Raw genomic sequence first — 22,753 nt, forward strand, 5'->3', positions numbered from 1 at the left:
CCTTGCACTCTGATTATCCTTTCACTCAATGGTTCCTCCCTTCTGTCACACCCCACTCTTCCTTTATCCCCATCTTCTCACGTTTCTGGTAGGGTAAGACAGATTTCTGTACCCCATTATCTGTATTTCTTATTTCCCAATTATATGCAATAACAATTCTCAACATTCGCTGCTAATACTTTGAATTTCAACTTTTCTCCCTTCCTCCCTCCCCACCCATCCCCACTGAGAAGGCAAACAATTAAATATAAGTTACATATGTGTCGGTTTGCAAAAGACTTCCACAATAGTTATGTTGCATGAGACTCACTATATTTCCCTCCATCCTACTCTGTTCCCCTTTTATATTATTCTCTCATTTGATCTTGTCCCTTCCCAAAAGTGTTTACTTCTAGTTACTCCCTTGCCCCGTTTGCCCTCCCTTCTATCATTCCCCTCATCCCACTTGTCCCTTTCTCCCCTACTTTCCTGTAATATAAAATAGATTTTCATACCAAATTTAGTGGGCATGTTATTTCCTCCTTAAACCAAATGTGAAAAGAGTAAACTTCACTTTCCCCCTCTCATCTCCTCCTTTTCCTTCTTCATTGAAAAAGATTTTTCTTATCTCTTTGATGAGTGATAATTTGACCCATTCCATTTCTCCCTTTCTCCTTCCAGTATATTCCTTTCTCATCCCTTAATGATTTTTTATAGATATCATCCCTTCTGTATCAACTCAACCTGTATTCTCGGTCTATATATATGTGTGTGTGTGTGTGTGTGTGTGTGTGTGTGTGTGTGTGTGTATAATCCCTCCACCTACCCAAATACTGAGGAAAGTCCCAAGAGTTACAAATGTTATCTATCCATGTAGGAAAGTAAACAGTGCAGCTTTAGAAAGTCCTTTATGATATCTCTTTCCTCTTTATCTCTTCATGCTTCTCTTGATTCTTGTGTTTGCAAATCAAATTTTCCCTTTCGTTCTGGTCTTTTCATCAAGAATTCTTGAAAGTCCTCTGTATCATTGAATTACCATTTTTCCCTTGATGTATTATAGTCAGTTTTGCTGAGTAGGTGATTCTGGGTTTTAATCCGAGTCCCTTTGACTTCTGGAATATCTTATTCCAAGCCCTGTGATCCCTTAATGTAGAAGCTGCCAGCTTGTGTGCTATCCTGATTGTATTTCCAAAATACTAGAATTGTTTCTATCTAGCTGCTTGTAATATTTCTCCTGGACCTGGGCACTCTGAAATTTAGCCACAATATTCCTACGAGTTTCTCTTTCTGGGTCTCTTTCAGAAGTGATGGGTGGATTCTTTCAATATTTATTTTACCCTCTGCTTCAAGAATATTAGGGCAGTTTTTCTTTTTTCTTTTTTTTTTTAGTGGCTTAAAACATGGATACTTATATTGTACTAAAGTAATTTCTGTATAGAAGTTAAATTAATGTAAATCAATTGCCATAACGAGGAGTCAGAAAGAAAAGCAACTCTGAATAGAACTCTGATCAAGTAATGATAAACTATGGGTCTCAATACTGAAGATGGAGCTTGATAAACACTTCCTGCCAGAGTCCATGTGGGAATTTGTTCTGCTGAATTATGTGTATTTGTTGTGAGGCATTCTACTTTCCTCTTCTTTTCTCTCTCTTCCTTTCTTTTTCCTTCTTCCTTCTACCCTTTCTCTTTCCTTCTTTCCTTCTTTCTTCCTTTTTCTTATTTTTTAAAATTTATTTATTTATTTCACTTTTAGCATTCATTTTCACAGAATTTTTGGGCTCGAAATTTTCTCCCCCCTTGTCCCCTCCCCCCACCCCAAAACACCGAGCATTCCAATTGCCCCCATCACCACTCCGCTCTCTCCTCCATCATTCCTCTCTGCCCTTGTCTCCATCCTCTCCTCTGTCCTGCTGGGCCAAATAACTCACTATACCCCTTTACCTGTATTTCTTATTTCCTAGCGGCAAGAACAGTACTTGACAGTTATTCCTAAAACTTTGAGTTCCAACTTCTTTTCCTCCTTCCCTCCCCACACCCTCCCTTGGGAAGGCAAGCAATTCAATATAGGCCAAATCTGTGTAGTTTTGCAAATGACTTCTATAATAGTCGTGTTGTATAAGACTAACTATATTTCCCTCCATCCTATCCTGCTTCCAATTACTTCTGTTCTCTCTTTTGATCCTGTCCCTCCCTGTGAGTGTCGACCTGAAATTGCACCCTGCTCCCCATGCCCTCCCTTCCATCCTCCCCCCCGACCCTGTTTATCCCCTTATCCGCCACCTTCCTGTATTGTAAGTTAGGTTTTCATACCAAAATGAGTGTGTATTTTATTCCTTCCTTTAGTGGAATGTGATGAGAGTAAACTTCATGTTTTTCTCTCACCTCCCCTCTTTTTCCCCAAACTAAAAAAATCTTTTGCTTGCCTCTTTTATGAGAGATAATTTGTCCCATTCCATTTCTCCCTTTCTCCTCCCATATATTCCTCTCTCACCGCTTGATTTCATTTTTTTTAAAGATATGATCCCATCCTATTCAATTCACTCTGCGCACTCTGTCTCTATGAGTGTGTGCATGTGCGTGTGTGTGTGTGTAATCCCACCGAGTACCCAGATACTGAATAGTTTCAAGAGTTACTAATATTGTCTTTCCATGTAGGGATGTAAGCAGTTCAACTTTTATAAGTCCCTTATGATTTCACTTTGCTGTTTACCTTTTCATGCTTCTCTTCATTCTTGTGTTTGAAAGTCAAATTTTCTTTTCAGCTCTGGTCTTTTCATCAAGAATGCTTGAAAGTTCTCTATTTCATTGAAAGACCAATTTTTCCCCTGAAGTATTATACTCAGTTTTGCTGGGTAGGTGATTCTTGACTAGTTCCTTTGACTTCTTGAATATCCTATTCCATGCCCTTCGATCCCTTAATGTAGAAGCTGCTAGATCTTGTGTTATCCTGATTGTATTTCCACAGTACTTGAATTGTTTCTTTCTAGCTGCTTGCAATATTTTCTCCTTGACCTGGGAATTCTGGAATTTGGCCACAATATTCCTAGGAGTTTCTCTTTTTGGATCTTTTTCAGGTGGTGATTGGTGGATTCTTTCAATATTTATTTTGCCCTCTGGTTCTAGAATATCAGGGCAGTTTTCCTTGATAATGTCATGAAAGATGATGTCTAGGCTCTTTTTTTGATCATGGCTTTCAGGCAGGCCAATAATTTTTAAATTGTCTCTCCTGGATCTATTTTCCAGGTCAGTTGTTTTTCCAATGAGATATTTCACATTATCTTCCAGTTTTTCATTCTTTTGGTTTTGTTTTGTGATTTCTTGGTTTCTCATAAAGTCATTAGCCTCCATCTGCTCCATTCTAATTTTGAATGAACTATTTTCTTCAGTGAGCTTTTGAATCTCTTTTTCCATTTGGCTAATTCTGCTTTTGAAAGCATTCTTCTCCTCATTGGCTTCTTGAACCTCCTTTGCCAGTTGAGTTAGCCTATTTTTCAGGGTGTTATTTTCTTCAGCATTTTTTTGGGTCTCCTTTAGTAGGGTGCTGAAATGTTGTTCATACTTTGCTTACAAGTCTTTTATTGCTCTTCCCAGTTTTTCCTCCACCTCTCTAACATAATTTTGAAAATTTTTTGAGCTCTTCATGACTTTTTTACCAGAAATTATCCCATTGAGTGGGCTGGGATGTAGAAGCACTGACTTCCATGTCTTTCCCTGATGATGAGCACCGCTCTTCCTCATCAGAAGGGAGGGGAGGGGAAACCTGCTCACCAAGAAAGTAACCCTCTATAGTCTTGGTTTTTTTTTCCCTTTTCTGGGCATTTTCTCAACCAGTGACTTGACGTCTGAATATTCTCCTCACACCCACCTCGCCTCTGGATCCTCCCAGCCAGAGCTTGGGGTCTGAGATTCAAATGCTGCTTCCCAGGCTCAGGGCTTTGGGCGGGGGCAGGGCTGCTTTTCAGTGTGAGATTAAGTTTAGGTGCTCAGGTGGGGGCAGGGCTGCCTCACGGGCTCAATTCCCTCAGGGGGTTTATGCAGAGACCTTCAACAATGGATCCAGGCTCCTGCCTGCTTGGGGAGCCCCCTGTCTGCTCCTGCCTCCGCTGTTGCCTCCCGAGGGGGACTGAGTATGGGGGCACCCCACTCCCCTTTTGACACACCAAAGAGACCTTCTCACCGACCCCCGTCACCTGTGGGTGGAGGGACCCGTGCGGCCACTGGAGATCCCATCCCTGAAGTCCGCTTGGATCTGCTCCTCTCGGTGCTGGCGCCGGGGCCAGGGCAGGGCTGGGCTGGACTCTGCGTCTGCAGTGCGATGAACCTTTTGTGAGAGGTTTGCAGGCCCCTGTGTAACAGAAATCTTATCCGCTCTGCTGTTATGTGGCTTCTCCTGCTCCCGAATTTATTGGCAGCTCTTTACTACAGATATTTCATTGGCTGTGGGTTCGGAGCTAGCGTATTTGTGTGTTTCTACTCTGTCATCTTGGCTCCACCTTAGGGCAGTTTTTCTTGATAATTTCTTGAAAGGTAATGTCTAGGTTCTTTTTTTGGTCATGGCTTTCTAATAGTCCCATAATTTTTAAATTGTCTCTCTTGGATCTCTTTTCTAGTTCAGTTGTTTTTGCCATGAGACATTTCACATTTTGTTCTATTTTTTCATTCTTTTGGCTTTGTTTTGTAATTACTTGGTTTGTCATACAATTATTAACTTCCCGCAGCTCCACTATCATTTTTAAAGAACTATTGTCTTCAGTGTACTTTTGAACCTCCTTTCCCATTTGGCTGATTTTGTTTTTTAAAGCCTTCTTCACCTCGTTGGCTTTTTGGACCTCCTTTTCCAATTGAGTTTGCCTATTTTAAAGGTGTTATTTCTTCAGCATTTTTTAGGTCTCCTTTAGCAAGCTGTTGACTTGCTTTTCAAGTTCTTCCATGGCCTGAGCCCATTGCATAGTAATTTTTGAGGTAATGGATGCATAAGCCTTGACTTCCTCTTACAGTATGCATTGTTCTTCCTCATCTGAAAGGCTGGAAGGAAATACCTGTTCACCAAGAAAGTAATCTTCTATCCTCTTATTCCCCCCCCCCCCCCTTTTTGTGCATTTTCCCAGCCAGTTACCTGACTTCTGAATCCTTTGTCAAGAGGAGAGTCCTAGTGCTCCTTCTCACTCCAGGACTGTGCTCAGGGCTGAGATTCGGATCAGCTGCTCAATTCCCCCAGGAGCTTTAAGTTGAGCCCTTCCAGCAATGAAAGCTGTCGAACAACTCAGATATTGTCATGCTCTACTGCTACTGCTGGTGCTGCTGCCTGGGGTCCCATGCTGGGGGATACCTGGCTCCCCTCTCATCCAGTTGGGAAATGCCTCTGACTGACATTTGAATTTTTCTTTGGCACTTGTGGGTTGAGGGATCTGAGACCCTCCCTGTTGGAGATACTGCCCTGAATGCCTATTCTGGTCCTGCTCTTCCCAGTGCCACATGACCAGGTCTGGGATCTCCTCCACTCAGTGTCTCATGTGATAGACCTTTCCTGTCTGCCTTTCAGGTTACCTTTGGCTAGAAATCTCTTTCACTATGTCTTTCTTGGATTCTGCTGCCCTAGAAGTTGTTGAGAGTCACTTTTTACAGGTATTTTATGGACTGTGGGAAACAACTATAGTATGTGCATCTTTCTACTCCACCACCTTGGCTCTGCCTCCACAGCTTGTAATTTTTGCAGGAGGTACTTGATCCCTCCCTCCTGAGCACGTTTTTAAGTTTTACAGGAGATCTATTGATCTCTGTCCCCTCAGACAGCTTTTAATTTTTTCTTAGTCTGATCATCAAAGGAGATGTAAGTAATACAAAGTAATTTAATGAGACTTGGTCCCTGCCCCAAAGATAGCTTAAAGGGAATTTGTGGACTTCACCCAAACTACTGGGAGTCCTTTGGGAACTGAGGATTGAAGGACTTACCCTCACCCCATCAAGATCAAAGAGTTCAGGAAAAACGGATGCTGAGGGGCCTGAGACTTGGCGTTGACCAGGTGAAGAACTGTACTTTCTAGTCCATCAGTAGCAATCTGCATGTCATGGCACCATAACTGGTGACCTGAAAGTTTGGTTAAGAAAAAGTAAACAGCACATGTACAAAAATATTTATAGCAGCACTCTATGTAGTTGCCAAAAACTGGAAGTCAGGGGGATGTCCATCAATTGGGAAATGGCTGAATAAATTATGGTATATGAATGTAATGGATTACTATTGTGCCATAAGAAATGATGAACAAGAAGACTTCAGAGAGGCCTGGAAGGACTTATATGACCTGATGCTGAGTGAAAGGAGCAGAACCAGGAGAACTTTATGCACAGCAACAACCACAGTGTGTGAGAGTTTTTTCTGGTAGACTTAGATTTTTGTAATAACACAAGAACTTCTGAAAAAAAAAATCCCAATGGTGGACCTCAAGGCAAAATGCCTTCCACACTCAGAGAGAGAAATATGGAAGTCACTCACATAATGTAGCAGATCATGTTTGTGTATGTGTATGTGTTTGTGTATCATGTTCTGATTTGTTATACGGATTCTTTCATTTATCTTAGTCTGACTACATAGCATGACTATAGTGAAAATATACTCAATAGGAAAGTATATGTAGAATCTATACAGAATTGTATGCAGTCGTGGGGAGGGAGGGAGGTAGTGGGGGGTGGGTGGGGAGGGATAAAATCGCAATTGTATGGCAGTGATTGTTAAACATTAAAAAAATAAAAAAAAATAAAAAAAATAAAAATAAAATAAAAATAAAAAAAAAGAAAAAGTAAACAGGCTGAACTCATACAATTTATTCCCTTAAAGCTAGTGGTCATGTGATCACCAAGCCAGAAATTCTTCTGACAGCCTGATGGAAAAATGACCAGATTTAAATACACTTTTCCATAAGAAAGGGACTTTCTGAGTTGAATAAGTTGTAAATTCAGTGAGATAAGAAAATTAGCAAAGGAGGGTTAGGTGGAATTTATGATTCCAGGATGTGTGAATTTCCTCTGTATAGCATATGTCTCTGTGATACAAGATAAGGAAAAATCCCACCACTCTGGTTGCAGGCATCCTGTCATAAACATGTCTTTGAAATTGCTGACATGAGAAAGGGTATTTTTAGAGCAATGTAAAGCCATCTGATTGATTAGTTCAGGTTGGGCTTCTTATTAAATTTCAAAATTTATGTTAAGTGATTTGCAGGGGTACAGGAAGAAGGTCTCAGCTTGTGAAAGTGCTTCCTGCTGGCAAGGGGTGTAGAGATGTCCCTGCCTGGATGGGTACTGTTCAAGGGGTACATAGCCTGACCAGTTTTCTGGAAGTTGATGACTTGCGCTTTGGAAAAGACAAACCTAGCAAGGAGGTTAGACAAAGAGCAAACAGGCAAAAAAGGAGTACAAAGATAAGACAATTTCTCTGGCAGAAAAGATAATTTCTCTGGAGAGAATTAAAGATGAATATAACAAGGCCAAAAAATAGAAGACTATGTTTGATAGGGGTGCTTTTGACTGTCAGATATCCCCTTTCTTTCTAAATTGCTCCATGGGCATATAGAACAATGAAAGCATATTTTGAGTAAATAAGAGCATTAATTGGGCTGCAGTCAAGTCCTAAGACATGGATTAAGACTCCCAAAGCCTGTTCTCTCCTTTCATCAACTTACAAAGTGAAAAGTTTTTCTAGATTAATCTTAGTTTTCAAAGTCTCAAAAGCCTGGTCTGAGTCAGGGCCTTGAGTAGAGTCACAAAGGGGTTTAACAATAAAACCAAAATCAGCAATCCAGAGTCTACAAAATCCTGCCGTGCCTAAAAAGACTCAAAGCTATTTCTTAGTGGTTGCATCATGGATAGTGCTTTTGCTGTGAAACATAACGGAGAGAGAGGTGGGCATGAGTTTATGGCACAGATGCTTTATGAATTGGCATGCTATTTGGACTTTGTTCAAAGAGACTCTATTGTTTAGAGTGTCCAAGAAATTAAGGGCTTCTGTGGTAGCAGCCAAAGACCCAGCCTGGGTGGGACTACAAACAGGAGTATCATTCACACACTGAATTAAGCTACTCCCTAGTAGTTTCAAGTCCCCTAAATCCTTTCCAAAAGCCTGGCCAAATACATGAGGGTTATCTCAAAACCCTTGGGGCAAGACTGTCCATGTTAGCTGATATAGACTTGATTCCCCAGGAAGAGTCCATACAAAGGCAACAATAAATTGTGAGTATTCTCCATCACCCTTTTTTGTGGGAAGTGTTGCAGAGTTACATGGAGATGAACAAACGACAAGGATTTTACACTTGAGGAATTTTTCAATTAAACGTTATAGTCCTTCCCAGACCTCAGGCTTTGTCAGATACTGGCGGTGAAGAGGGAACACTTTAGAGTCTGGAAGAGTAACAACAACTTGGGTGGCAGAAGTAGCTTGCTCTGGAATTCCAGGATCCCCAACAATTGGCTTGACTGTCTCCCACACTTTCAAGCAAACATGGGGAGATCTAGTGAACAGAGGCAAATGGGAGATGGGAGGTTTAACTAGAGAAAATTGGCTCCCTAATTTCACCATCGGGTCCCTTCCCAACAAGGGGATAGGGCAAGAGGAGATCATAGGGAAGGAGCATTTAAACACATCCTCAAGTAGATTGGGGAAGGGATATGTCTAGAGACAGCCCTTAATATCCCCTTCCATGTCTATCAACTGATGGGTCCATGGGTAGGTAAGGCCAGAGCAACTGGCTAAAGCAGAAAACTAAGCCATGTTAACGTGGGTAATCTTACCTCCAACCTCTGATTTTGCCCAGGGCATGGCAAGAGAGGTGGAGAAAGTGGGAGCACTGCCAGAACCCAGGCTTTCCTGTTGTTCCAAGACTTGAGAAGACTGGAGGACAAGGTACTGGGAAGTGGCTGCACCACTTTTTCAACCTGAGGGAAAATCATTCTTCCAATGTGCCTCCTGGTCACTTGGCCATGGTTTCACAGGTGTTGGTTTCTGGGCTCCCTCTTAGGGAGAGGAGCCCTGGAGGGTCTCTTCTTGGACCAGTGACCCTCCATGTGGCATCGAAAGCAAGTTTCCCCACTGCCCTAGTAGCCAGCCTTCTTCCAAGGGGTGCCCTGGAGGGGTACTTCCTGGGTATTTTCCTGGCTGTGGAATTAACCGGGAATTGAGCATCTTTTCTGACTCTGAGCGCTATTTCCTCTGCTTTGACTAGGTCTCTGTTGCTGAAGACTCCAAAGGCCATCTCCCATAATTGGGCCTGAGGTGTTTGGGGTCCCATTGCAATTTCTGCAGTTTCCTCCTAATATCTTGGGCAGAATCATTAGAGAAATACATGCTAAGGATTGTAGCACCTTCAGTGGAATCAGGTTCCAAGTTTTTTGCTTTTGAATAGCTGCTAGTAGCCAGTCTTGAAAAAGGGCAGGGTATTCCTTTTCTGCCTGAGTAGTTTCTCTAGCGTTTTGAAAATTTACTTGTTTTGGAAGTACAGGTTTTAGGCCATCTAACAGGCAAATAACCATATGGTCTCTCTTTCCTCTATCCTTACTCTTTTGACAACCCCATCCTGATTCATCAGTGGGAACAGCAGCTGCTCCTGGTGGGTATTTTATGGGATCATTGCTAGCCATACCATCCCCAAACTTTTGGGCATGTTCCCAAATTCTCCCCTTCTCCCCAGTGATACAACAGGCAGAGAAAAGAATAAGCAGATCATTTCAAGAAAGTTCAAATTGTAGGAATATATCCCTAAAACCCTCAGTAAACTTAGTGGGGTCTTCCGAGTATCTTCCTAGTTTCTCTTTAACCTAAATGAAGTCTAAGACGGAGAACAGGACATGAACTCTAATAGTCCCACTAGAGGCAGACACTTCCCTCAGGGGAAAAATTATTGAAGGTACTGTGGGGTCAGGGGCTCATTTAGAAAGATAGAAAGTCTCACTTTTTCTTAGGGAGGTGCTGGGGAATGTTGACTCAACTGTATTGACCTGCAAGGTCAAGGGATTGGTCTGGCAAGGGGAAAGATCAGCTGGTACCTGAGGAAGGGAAGGGGTCAGAGCAGGAGATGCCACAGATCAGGGCCTGAGGCCAGAGTGGATGTTGTCCCAGGGAGAGGGGCTGCAGAGGGAGGCACCTAAGCACGACCCACTCCTAGGGTCTGAGCAAGGATCACCAAGTGGGGAGAGGACAAGGGAGGAGATGCAAGGTAGGAGACATGGAAGGTAAATGGGGCTGGAAATGAGAGGGGTTGCGATAGAGGATAAGGGAAGGGAAACCAAGGGGAAAAAAGGGATGGCCAAGGAAGGAGAAGAATGGGAAACTAGGAGGGTTGAGGAATCTTAGGTAAAAGCAGGAGGGCCTAGGGGAGATTGGGGTGAAGATAGGAGTTGGGATGGTGGGAATGGAGGTCGGGATGGAGAAAGAGCTAAAACCCTTGAGGCCTTAAAATGGGGGTTATCCAAAATGTCCAGTTCATCAGAATTGCCCCTTTGTGGGGTGGTTGTAGCTACAAATATCTTACAATCTTTTTTTTAGGAATGGGGTTCTCAGAGAGCTTAACAAAGGCCCTTATGTAAGCTATTTCTATCCATTTTTCCTTTTGGCCACAATATAATTAAACTATAAAAGAATATTACATTATATGGCCCGAAAATGGGCCATACTTTGTGATCCTCTAGGCAATACTGAGGCCAAACTACGTTGCAAAACAACACCAAATATTTCTTTTTAAGTTCTTTAGAGAAGCTAATTTTTTCCCCAATTTTGTAAAAGACAACCCAAAGGCGAATTTTTGGGGATTTAAGAGGATTGACCCATTACTGGCATGGAGTTGGAAGTCCCTTCCTCCATAAAGGGGGATGTGAGAACAACCCTTGAAAAAAATACATGGGTAAAAGTAACTGATGTTTTCCCAATTCCCTAGCACCGAGGAAATTCAGAGTTGAGCACATGCTTCCTAATAGGGCATCTGTCTTTGTCTATGCTTTTGAGGGTGAGCCCAGGTTCATGATTTGGAGCATAGCAGCTGGATCAACAAACCTGAAAGCATCAGACTGAGTGCAAGACAGCCTTCTAGCTACCTGACCTACTGGGAACTGAGGCAAGGTCCAAAAACCCTTTCCAAGGTGCTTGGAGAGTGAAACTGGGATAGGGAGAGGGTGAGGTTTATATACCTTCCAGTCTTGGCAGAAGAACTTGAGATTAGCAGTTCTTCTCAGTCAGGGAACCATATGTTGAAGGTCAGGGGTTCTGCTGACCCCAACATACTGACATGCTGGTTTCTGCTTGAATGAATTCAACACAGGCCTTCTTAAAGACAAAGAAAAACAAAGTCTATTAGATTTGCCATACTGAGTTGGATCCTAAAGAGCTTAAGCATTTGTAATATTTGTGTTCACAAGCAGGCCAGATACAATCTCAGCTAGAGAGAGTCAGAGCTGGATTGAATGTGAGCCAGTTTTTGACTTTTTAAACAGTTTTTAGCTCCAAATTTTATAACTATCTCCAAACCTACCCCTTTCCATGTGACAGTGAGCATTCTAATTATAGGATTTCCGTGTTTGGTGGGGCCCTTTGACTCAATCCAAATTTCACTTGAGGATATAGAGGACCAGAGTTGGCATCCCTTTGAAGTCCAATTCTGTCATCACCAACAGAGTTGCAATAAATGATTCTGTACAGATAAGTCTTCTTCCCTTTTTTATGATCTCTTTGGGATAGAGACCAAATAATGATATTGCTGGAACAAAGAATATGAACAATTTGATTTTCCTTTGGACATACTTTCAAATTACTCTCCAGAATGGAGTAACACCAACGAGATTCCCATAACAACTGTTATAAATATGCACATGCATTTCCAGCATTTGTTTAAAAATGTGAAAATATGTTGTCCTTCAAGATAAAACCAAAAAATTTGTTCGGAATATTGCTATTAGGATACCAGAAAGCAAGATTTAGTGAGGTACTCATTACCAATTCAGGAAGCAAAGACATTGGAAGCAAGTTCCCCTAGGCAAGTTCTTTCCTCTGTCTGTGTATCTTTCTGTTTAACTCTCCCTGCCTACACTTTTTCCTGCAATCAATGTAAGATGCATAATGTTTCCAATCAAAGATTCAGCACTTGATTGGCTTAGTGTCAAGAACCTTGGAAATCGGCACTTAATTGTAAAGTTGTGGGAATCCATGTGGTCCAGATCCTGATTGGCTCTCCCGCAAGGCTCCATGTGAGGCCTATTAATGAGTAGGGGAAATCTTATATCCTATTAACTTTACAGATAGTTGAATAAGTTTACAACTCCACTGGCAGCACATTTGTGCTCCAATTTTCCAATATCTTCTCCAACATTTGTCATTTTAATTTTCTGCTATATTCACTAATCTGATAGGTTAGAGCTGGTATCTAAGAGTGATTTTAATATGTATTTCTCTAATCAATAGTGATATGGTTCATTTTCTCATAAGACTAAAGTTAACTTTGATATTTTCATTTGAAAACAGACTCTTCAAATGCTTTCATCATTTATCAGTTAGGGAATGACTTGTATTATAAATTTGACTCAAATGTCTATATATTTGAGAAGTGAGATTTTTGTCAGAGACATTTATTAAATATTTTCCCTACAGCATTTACTTTGCTTTACTTTCAATCTTGATTGCCTTGGTTTTATTTATATGAAAGCTTTAATATGAGATAATCAAAACTATCCATTTAATATTTTATAATGCTTTTTATTTCTGGCCTAATCCTAAATTCTTCCTTTCGTCATTGATCTTAAAGGTAAACTAGTCCTTGTTCTCCTAATTTCTTTATGGTATCACTCTTTGTTCCTAAAACATGTAAAAGATTTTTGACTTTATCCTGGTATATTCTGACATGGTGGACCTAGTTTTTTTCATGCTATTGTGCAGTTTTCCTTCCTTCCTTCCTTCCTTCCTTCCTTCCTTCCTTCCTTCCTTCCTTCCTTCCTTCCTTCCTTCCTTCCTTCCTTCTTTCCTTCCTTCCTTTTTTCCTTCCTTCCTTTCCTTTATTCATGTCTTCTTGCACAGAATTATGAATATGACAATGTTTTATATGATTGCACATGTATAACTTGTACTAGATTGGTTACCATCATAAGAAAGGGTGTAGGGCAGCAGGGAGGGATAAAACTTAAAACTCAAAATTAAAAAAAAAAACAGTTGCAATGTTTTCACATGTAATTTGGAAAAGTGTTTTTTATAAAAGATATGGCTATATGGTTTACATTTCTAGTCAAATAATGAATTTTTGCTCCTAAGTGGTGGGTCTTTCAGTTGATCAAACACTAGATTACTGTGGTCATTTACTACTATGTCTTCTGTAAATAATCTATTCCATTCACCCACCACTGTATTCTGGCAAGTGCCAGATTATGTTAATAATTACAACTTTATAAGACAATTTTATGTCTCATGGAGCTAGTTCACCTTCTTTCAAATTCTCTTGATATTCTTCACTTTTTGTTCTTGCATAAAAATTTTTTTTTAATATTTTCTAGCTCTATAAAATAATTCTTGGTAATTTGATTATTATGTCATTGAAAAACGTATAGTTCAAGAATAATTTAAGGTCAGAATTATTTAAATAAAATGGCTGTTTTTATTTTATTGATCCAACCTACCCGTAAGCAATGAATATTTTTCCAATTATTGGATCTCATTTTGTGTATGTGTGTGTGTGTGTGTAAAAAGTCTTTTATAATTGTGTTCATACAGTTTTGGGGTTTGTCTTGACAGGTAGACTCTCACATATTTTATATTATGCATAGTTATTTCAAATGAAATTTCTCTTTCTATGTATTGCTCTTGAACTTTGTAGGTAATATTTAGAAATACGGGTGATTTGTGTAGTTTTAATTGGTATGCAGCAACTTTGTTAAAGTTGTTAATTAATTCAACTAGGTTTTAGTTGATTCTCTAGGATTCTCATCATATCATCTGCCAAGAGTGATAGTTTTGTTTCCTCACTGGCTATTTTAATTCCTCCAGTTTCTTCTTCTCTTCTTGTTATAGCTAATTTGGACACTATTGAACAATAATAGTAAAAATGAGCATGCTTGCTTTACCCAGATCGTATTGTGAAGATTATTGGGAAGACTTTATCCCCATTACAGATAAGGCTTGCTGATGGTTTTAGATAGATACTACTTATCATTTTAAGGTAAACTGCATTTATTCCTCTCCTTTCTAGTGTTTTTAATAGGAGTGGGTGCTGGATTTGTTCAAAAGCTTCTCCTCCCTCTGTATCTATTGAGGTAATCACTTGGCATGTTGATTTTGTTCCTGTTATGGTCAAAACTATGGTGATGTTGGATGTATCCTCTATTCCCAGCATGATCTCACCAGATGATAGTGAATGATTCTTGTGATAGATTGCTATAATCTCCTTGCTAGTATTTTATTTAACATTTTTCATCAATGTAATTAGGGAAATCAGTCCATAGTTTGCTTTTTGGTGTTGTTTTTCCTCTTCCTTATTTAGGTTTGATATTTTTGTCAATAAAAAGAATTTGTTAGAATTCCTTCTTTGCCAATATTTTAAAGGGGCAATGTGGCTTTGGAATTAATACTTCCATAATTTTTTGGTAGAATTCACTTGTGAGGTCATCTGAAATTTTTCTTAAAAAGTTGATTGATATGTTGTTCAATTTCTTTTTTCTAAGATATTGTTATTTAAGTGTACACTTTCCTGTTTTGTTCTGGGCAATTTATATTTTTCGTGAAGGTTTTATTTTCAATATTGCTTAGAATGTCAGATTTCTTGACATATAATTGGATGAAATAACATGAAATCATTGCTTTGATTTTCTCTTCTTTAGTGATGAAATCAAACCTTTAATTTTACATGCTAGTAATTTATCTTTTAAAAAAAAACATCAAATTAACCAATAATTCATCTATTCTATTATTTTCTTTTCCCATAAAACCTTAAAGTACTTTTCCCATAAATAGTTCAGTGGCTTTCCTATTTTTAATTATATTAATCTTTTTTGATTTTGTAATTTCTGATTTCCTATTTAGTTGGGGATTTTTAATCCATTCTTCTACTTTCTTAACCCGCATATCCAATTATTTGATCTCATTTTTCTCCCTTTTTTGAAGTAAGCATTTTGGTATAAATTTTTTTTTCCCCAAATACTGCTTTGGCTACATTCTATCAACTTTGGTAGGTTTTCTCATTGTTCTTATTCTGCTTAATTTCATTACTGATATTTTATTTGTGTTTTTTTAATCATTTATTTTTTAAATACTTAATTGTTTATTTTTCCGGTTTTCCACATTCACTTCCCCATGACTTTTAATTTCAAAATTTCTCCCCATCTCTCCTATTCCCCATTCCAGGAAGCATGCATCACATCCACCTCTTTCTTCTTGACTTCCAGGGTCTCTTGGGAAAACAATCTGTTTCACTCTTTCTTTTTGTGGCTTCTGCTACTCTAGAATTTGTTTACAATCATTTTTGAGCAGATCTCTGTTTCTACTCCCCCATCGTGGTTCTACTCTCGCTGACTCATTTATTCTTTTGAATTAGATAAATTAGTTTCCAATTAATTGTTTTTATGTTTCTTAATACTGCTCCTTATTGAGTATATTTTTAATGCATTATGACCTGATGAGGATTCATTTTATATTTCTGGCTTTCTATATTTGGTTTTGAAGGTTTTATGCCTAATACATGGATATGTTTTATTTAATGCCATTACGCTGAGAAAATATACATTTTTTTCCGTTCTCTTTCAATTTTGTCTAGAGATATTTCATATTTAACTTCTCTACAATTCTATTTACCTCCTTGTTTATTTCATGGATAAATTTATCTAGTTCTGAGAGGGGAAAGTTGTGGTTTCCAGTAGTATACCTATATAGTCTCTCTTCTCTAGACTAGTCTATTTCCATTAGAGAAAGTATACAACAATATATTGCAAATATACATTTGGATCATGTGAGATTTATAATTAAATGCAAAGTTATTTTATTTTTTATTTTTTTAAAATAAACTTTTATTAATATCTTTTGTTTTGAGTTTGCCTACATTTCCCCCTGTATTCCTCTCCCTCCCACAACCCAGAGAGCTATTCCTGATGACAAAATTTTTCTTTTTTTTTTTTTCTTTTTTTCTTTTTTGGCTTTAGTAAATCCGTTTTGTTTATTTCTATTTAACTTTTGACATTCATTATCACAAAATTTTGGGTTCCAAATTTTCTTACCTTTTGTCCCCTCCCCCCAACCCAAAACACTGAGCATTCTAATTGCCCCTATCACCAATCTGCCCTCTCTTCTATCATCCCTCTTTGCCCTTGTCTCCATCTTCTCTTTTGCCCTTTAGGACCAAATAACTTTATATACCCCTTGACATGCATCTCTTGATTCCTAGCAGCAAGAGCAGTGCTTGACAGTTGTTCCTAAAACTCTGAGTTCCAACTTCTCTTCCTCCCTCACTCCCCACCCCTTGCCTTTGGAAGGCAAGCAATTCAATATAGGCCATATCTGTATAGTTTTGCAAATGACTTCCATAATAGTTGTGTTGTATAAGACAAACTATATTTCCCTCCATCCTATCCTGTCCCCCATTACTTCTATTCTCTCTTTTGATCCTGTCCCTCTCCATGAGTGTTGACTTCAAATAGCTCCCTCCTCTCTATGCCCTCTCTTCCATCCTCCCCCCCACCCTGCTTATCCCCTTATCCCCCACTTTCCTGTATTGTAAGAGAGGTTTTCATACCAAAAGTGTGTGCATTTTATTCTTTCCTTTAATGGAATGTGATGAGAGTAAACTTCATGTTTTTCTCTCACCTCCCCTCTTTTCCCCTCCACTAAAAAGTCTTTTGCTTGCCTCTTTTATGAGAGATAATTTGCCCCATTCCATTTCTCCCTTTCTCCTCCCAATATATTTCTCTCTCACTACTTCATTTCATTTTTTTAAGATATGATCCCATCCTCTTCAATTCACTCTGTGCACTCTGTCTTTATTTGTGTGTGTGTGCGTGTGCATGTGTGTGTGTGTGTGTGTGTAATTTCACCCAGTACCCAGATACTGAATAGTTTCAAGAGTTACTAATATTTTCTTTCCATGTAGGAATGTAAACAGTTCAACTTTTGTAAGCCCCTTATGACTTCTCTTTGCTGTTTACCTTTTCATGCTTCTCTTCATTCTTGTGTTTGAAAGTCAAATTTTCTTTTCAGCTCTGGTCTTTTCATCAAGAATGCTTAAAAGTTCTCTATTTCATTGAAAGACCAGTTTTTCCCCTGTAGTATTATACTCAGTTTTGCTGGGTAGGTGATTCTTGGTTTTAGTCCTAGTTCCTTTGACTTCTGGGATATCCTATTCCACGCCCTTCGATCCCTTAATGTAGAAGCTGCTAGATCTTGTGTTATCTTGATTGTATTTCCACAATACTTGAATTGTTTCTTTCTAGCTGCTTGCAATATTTTCTCCTTGACCTGGGAACTCTGGAATTTGGCCACAATGTTCCTAGGAGTTTCTCTTTTTGGATCTCTTTCAGGCAGTGATCTGTTGATTCCTTGAATACTTATTTTGCCCTCTGGTTCTAAAATCTCAGGGCAGTTTTCCTTGATACTTTCATGAAAGATGATGGTTAGGCTCTTTTTTTGATCATGGCTTTCATGTAAGCCCAAAATTTTTAAATTGTCTCTCCTGGATCAATTTTCCAAGTCAGCTGTTTTTCCAATGAGATATTTCACATTTTCTTCCGTTTTTTCATTGTTTTGGTTTTGTGTTGTGATTTCTTGGTTTCTCATAAAGTCATTAGCCTCCATCTGTTCCATTCTAATTTTGAAAGAACTGCATTCTCCAGTGAGCTTTTGAACCTCCTATTCCATTGGGCTAATTCTGCTTTTGAAAGCATTCTTCTCCTCATTGGATTTTTGAACTTCTTTTGCCAATTGAGTTAGCCTATTTTCCAAGGTGTTATTTTCTTCAGCATTTTTTGGGGTGTCCTTTAGCGGGTGTTTACTTGTTTTTCATGCTTTGCTTGTATGTCTCTCTTTTCTCTTCTCAGTTTTTTCTCCATCTCTCTAACCTGATTTTCAAAATCCTTTTTGAGTTCTTCCATGGCCTTAGCCCATTGAGTGGGCTGGGATAGAGAAGCCTTGACTTTTGTTTATTTCCCTGATGGTAAGTGTTGTTCTTCCTCATCAGAAAGGAAGTAAGGAAATACCTGTTCACCAAGAAAGTAACCTTCTACAGTCTTATTTTTTTTCCCTTTTCTGAGCATTTTCCCAGCCAGTGACTTGACGTCTGAGCGTCCTCTTCACACCCACTTGGCGTCCAGATCTTCCCAGCCAGTGCTTGGGTTCTGAGATTCAAATGCTTCTTCCCAGCCTCAGGGCTTTGGGCGGGAGCAGGGCTGCTGTTCAGTGTGAGATTAAGTTCAGCTGCTCAGATTGGGGCAGGGCACTTCATGGGCTCTGTTCCCTCAGGGGGTTTATGCAGAGACCTTCAACAATGGATCCAGGCTCCTCCCTGCTTGGGGAGCCCTGGTCTACTCCCGCCTCTGCTGCTGCCTCCCGAGGGGGCCTGAGTTATGAGGACACTCCACTCCCCTCTTGGCAATCCAAGAAGACCCTCTCACCAACCTTCGAGGCCAATGGGTGGAGGGACCCGAGCAGCTACTGGAGATTCCATCCCTGAAGCCTGCTCAGATCTGCTCCTCTCTTTGCCACATGGCCAAGGTAGAGGTGGGCTAGGCTCCGGGTCCGGGGCATGACGGACTTTTCCCATCAGGTTTTCAGGTCCCTCTGGAACGTAAATATCCTCTGTTCCATTGTTCTGTGGCTTCTGCTGCTCCAGAATTTGTTGGGAGGTCTTTTTGACAGATATTTTATGGGCTGTGGGTTCAGAGCTAGTGTATGTGTTTCTTTCTACTTCGCCATCTTGGCTCTGCCCTGCAAAGTTATTTTAACATAAGGAAACCTATTAATGCAATTGATTTTATAAATATTCAAAGTTTCAAAAATGAAATGATTATATCAGCTGATGCAGAGAAAAAAACTTTTCCTAAAGCACAGCACAAATGTCTATTAAGGCACTTGAAAATATTGCTATTAAATTATTTTTTCCTTAAAATGATAAAGCACATTTCTAAAGCAATCAGCAAGGATTACTTGTAATGGGGTTAAAATGGAAAATGAAATTCCAGAAAAATAATATGTGAAAAAGGATGCCCAACATCATCAATATTATTCAATACTATATTGAATATTATAGCAATAGGGAATTTCTTTTTGCATACAATGTGATAATATACTGGGAAAATCAGAAAGATTCAACTGAAAAGTTAACTGAAACAATCAGTTTAGTAAAGTAGCAGCATAAATCCCCATAATTATCAGCATTACTTCATATCACAAATAAAATCTGAATTCATTTCTGAACAGCTTACTCTCCCTCATAAGAACTAAGTTTTCCAGGCCTGCTCCAGAGGAAGAGACACGGTCAGAGCAAAGTGTAAACACGTCCAGGCTGATGCCATTGAAAGAAAAAACAATGTGCTCAGAGAGAAGCAGAGTAGGCCACTAGAAACTTCACTTCAACTTTCACCTCCTGCACAGTCTCAATAAATTTTGTCTCGTTAACTTTTACCTCCTAAACTTTCATATGAAAAATATCAGAAACTACAGGCAGAGCAAAGGTGTCAGAGTGAGAGCAAATACTCACTTAAGCTATTAGACAACTCCTACAGATGCCTCTAAAAAGAGAATCTCACCAAATTTTGGAGATAGAGAATCCAATAGGAGACAGACTGAGGCAGATTCACAGAGCAGGACTGATAGGAAGATCCATAGGAAGAATGTGCTCGGTGGGGGTGAGCCCAAAGCACACCAGACAGTGCATTCTGCAGTCGAGTGGCCAAGCAGGACACACCCAGGGTGGCCTTAGGTAGCTCAGGGTAGGAGACCAGTGGAGCTGAATGAATGACAGCAGCTGAGCCCCAGGTATCACTTGCAGAAGCTCCCTGAGACTTTTAGTCCACCTGCTTGATCTTCCAGGAGCCAAAATGGCAGTGTGATGGATAAATGCTCTCCCTTGCTCCACCTTGTAGTGGACCTTGTAATAACCAAGAAATATTTCCCCAGAAGAATCCTGGGTCAGTGGGAACAACTGAAGGGGCAAACAGTCTGGTAGCCTCTGAGGCTTGGAAAATAGCTAAGGAGGATTCCCCTGACTGTGGAGGAGGCTAACAGGAAGGAGAGAAGCCCCAGAGGTGTTGACAACTCGCAATAGGAGCCAGATGTGCCTTAGCACTAGGAGATTACCACCAGGGGTGGTGAAAACTTGCACTAGGGCCTAGGCGCTAGGAGAGAAGCCCAGGTGGATGGGGTAGAACCACTCACAAAGGCACAGTCGTGACTGAGTGCAAGGAGAAGAAACACAGAGGGGGTGGAAATTCACACTAGGACCAGACAGCCCTAGCTTAGTGAACCAGGAGAAGAACAGAGCTCCAGTGGAGTGGAGCCTTGCAACGATCAACACCAGGACCCTAGGCATGACTCAGCACACCAGAGGAAACACAAAGAGTAGGGAAGCCATGATCATCAAGTGCTGAGTTTGCCTTGTCTCTAGCTCAGCTGAGGAGATCTTCCATGTCCAGATCGCCCCTCCCCCACACTTAACAAGCTAGCTCCCAAGCTAAACTAGGAAATACAAAACAAAAGGAATAAAAGGCACTTACCCTTAGCTTTCCCACACCAGGAGATGAACAATAGACTCTACAACTTCTAAATGAAAGAACAAGAGGCCACAACACACAAAGCAGCAATATCATGAGCAAGAAGAAGCAGAACAAGCATGAAAAGACCATAGAATTTTTCTATGGGAACAAGGACCAAAACACGAATATCAAAGAGATCAGTATTGAAACTGTATTCTCATCTGAAAGTTCAGAAGGCACTATGAACTGCTTGCATGCACAGAGAGCACTCCTGTAAGAGCTGAAGAAGGAAAGAGAAGAAAACAATGGTAAATGATTTTCAAAGTATGAAATAAGAATTAACTGAAGAGAACAACTTTTCAAAAGGAAAATTTAACAAATGGAACAGGAAGTACAAAAACTTAATGGATGAAATAATTCCTAAAAAGGAATAATTGAACAGATGGAAAAGGAGATGATAATGTTATCTGAAGAAAACAATTTGATGAAAATTAGAACTGGAGAAATAGAAGGTAATGACTTTATGAGACATCAAGAATCAGTCAAACAAAATCTAAAGAATGAAAAGACAGAAGAAAATGTAAAATATCTAATTGGAAGAAGAAGTGACCTGGAAAATAGATGAAGGAGAGAAAATTTAAGCCGTATTGGCCTCCTGGAAAGCCATGTTGAAAAAAAGAGTCTGGACAATATCTTCGAATAAATCATCAAGTTAAGCTGCCCAGAAGTGCTAGATCCAGAGGGCAAAATAATCAATGAAAGAATCCACCATTCACCTCCGGAAAGGGATCCCAAACTAAAAACACCAAGAAATATTGTTGCCAAATTCCAGAACTATCAATTGAATGAGAAAATACTACAAGCAGTAAGAAATAAATCATTCAAATATAGAAGAGTTACAGTCAGAACTACACAGGACCTTGCAGCTTCTACATTAAAAGACTGAGGGAATTAGAATGTGATATTCTGCACAGGATCTGGGACTAAAACCAAGCATCAATTATCCAGCAAAGTTCAGCGTAATATTTCAGTCAAGGAGATAGACATTCAACGAAATTAGGGATTTCCATACCTTCTGGACAAAAAAGCCAGAACTCAGTAGAAATTTCGATCTTCAAATGCAAGTGTCAAGAGAGGCACAAAAAGGTAAACAGGGGAAAACAAAAACTTGTTACTCGATTTGGGAAAACTGTTTGCCTCCCTATAAGGGAAGATGATACTTGTTGATCTTGAGAATTGTACATCTATTATGAAATATAAAAGGGAGATACATAGAGGGAACAGGTATAAGGTAAATGATGTGATGATAAAAGTACGATTTAAACTTGTGAAGAGATTGTAACAGGAGATGTGAAAAGGATGAGGCAGAAAACAGTAAATTAAATCACAGGAAGAAGTACAATATTATAGTAGAGGGGAAGAAGGGAGAGAGATGAGCATTGTTTGAGAAGTACTTCTTCTGATTTGGTTCAAGGAAGGAACAGTAAACTTAAGTATATAAATTTAACTATTGCTACAGGCAGTAATAGGGGAAGGGGGAAGAAAGGGGAGGGGAAGCTAAAATGGAGGGGAAAAGTAGTAAGGGTGAAGTGGAGTAAAAGGGAGAGGGACTGAAACAAGAAAGTGAAGACTGCAGGAGGTGGTGGTGAAAAGTGAAACCTCTACTGAAGAGGGGAAGGGAGACGGGAGAACTGATAGCATAAAGGTCAGAAAGAGGATGAAGGGAAAGACAGAGATTGTAATCATAACTGTGAATGTGAATGATATGAACTCTCTCATAAAATATAGATGGATAGTAGAAAGAATCAAAAGCCACAGTAAGTTGTTTACAAGAAACACCTTTGAAATGGGGGGATACACACAGTGTAAAGGTAAAAGGATGAAGGAGAATATATTGTGCCTCAGTTGATGTAAGAAAAGCAGGGCTAGCCATCCTAATCTCAGACAAAGCAAAAGCAGCAATAGATCTAATCAAAAGAGATAAGGGAGGAATCTATATCCTGCTAGAAGTCACCATAGATAATGAAGCAATATCATCGCTGAACATGTATGCTCCAAGGGGTATAATATCCAAAATCTTA

The sequence above is a fragment of the Notamacropus eugenii genome, chromosome 1 (assembly GCF_028372415.1).
Source record: "Notamacropus eugenii isolate mMacEug1 chromosome 1, mMacEug1.pri_v2, whole genome shotgun sequence".
Lineage (NCBI taxonomy): Eukaryota > Metazoa > Chordata > Mammalia > Diprotodontia > Macropodidae > Notamacropus > Notamacropus eugenii.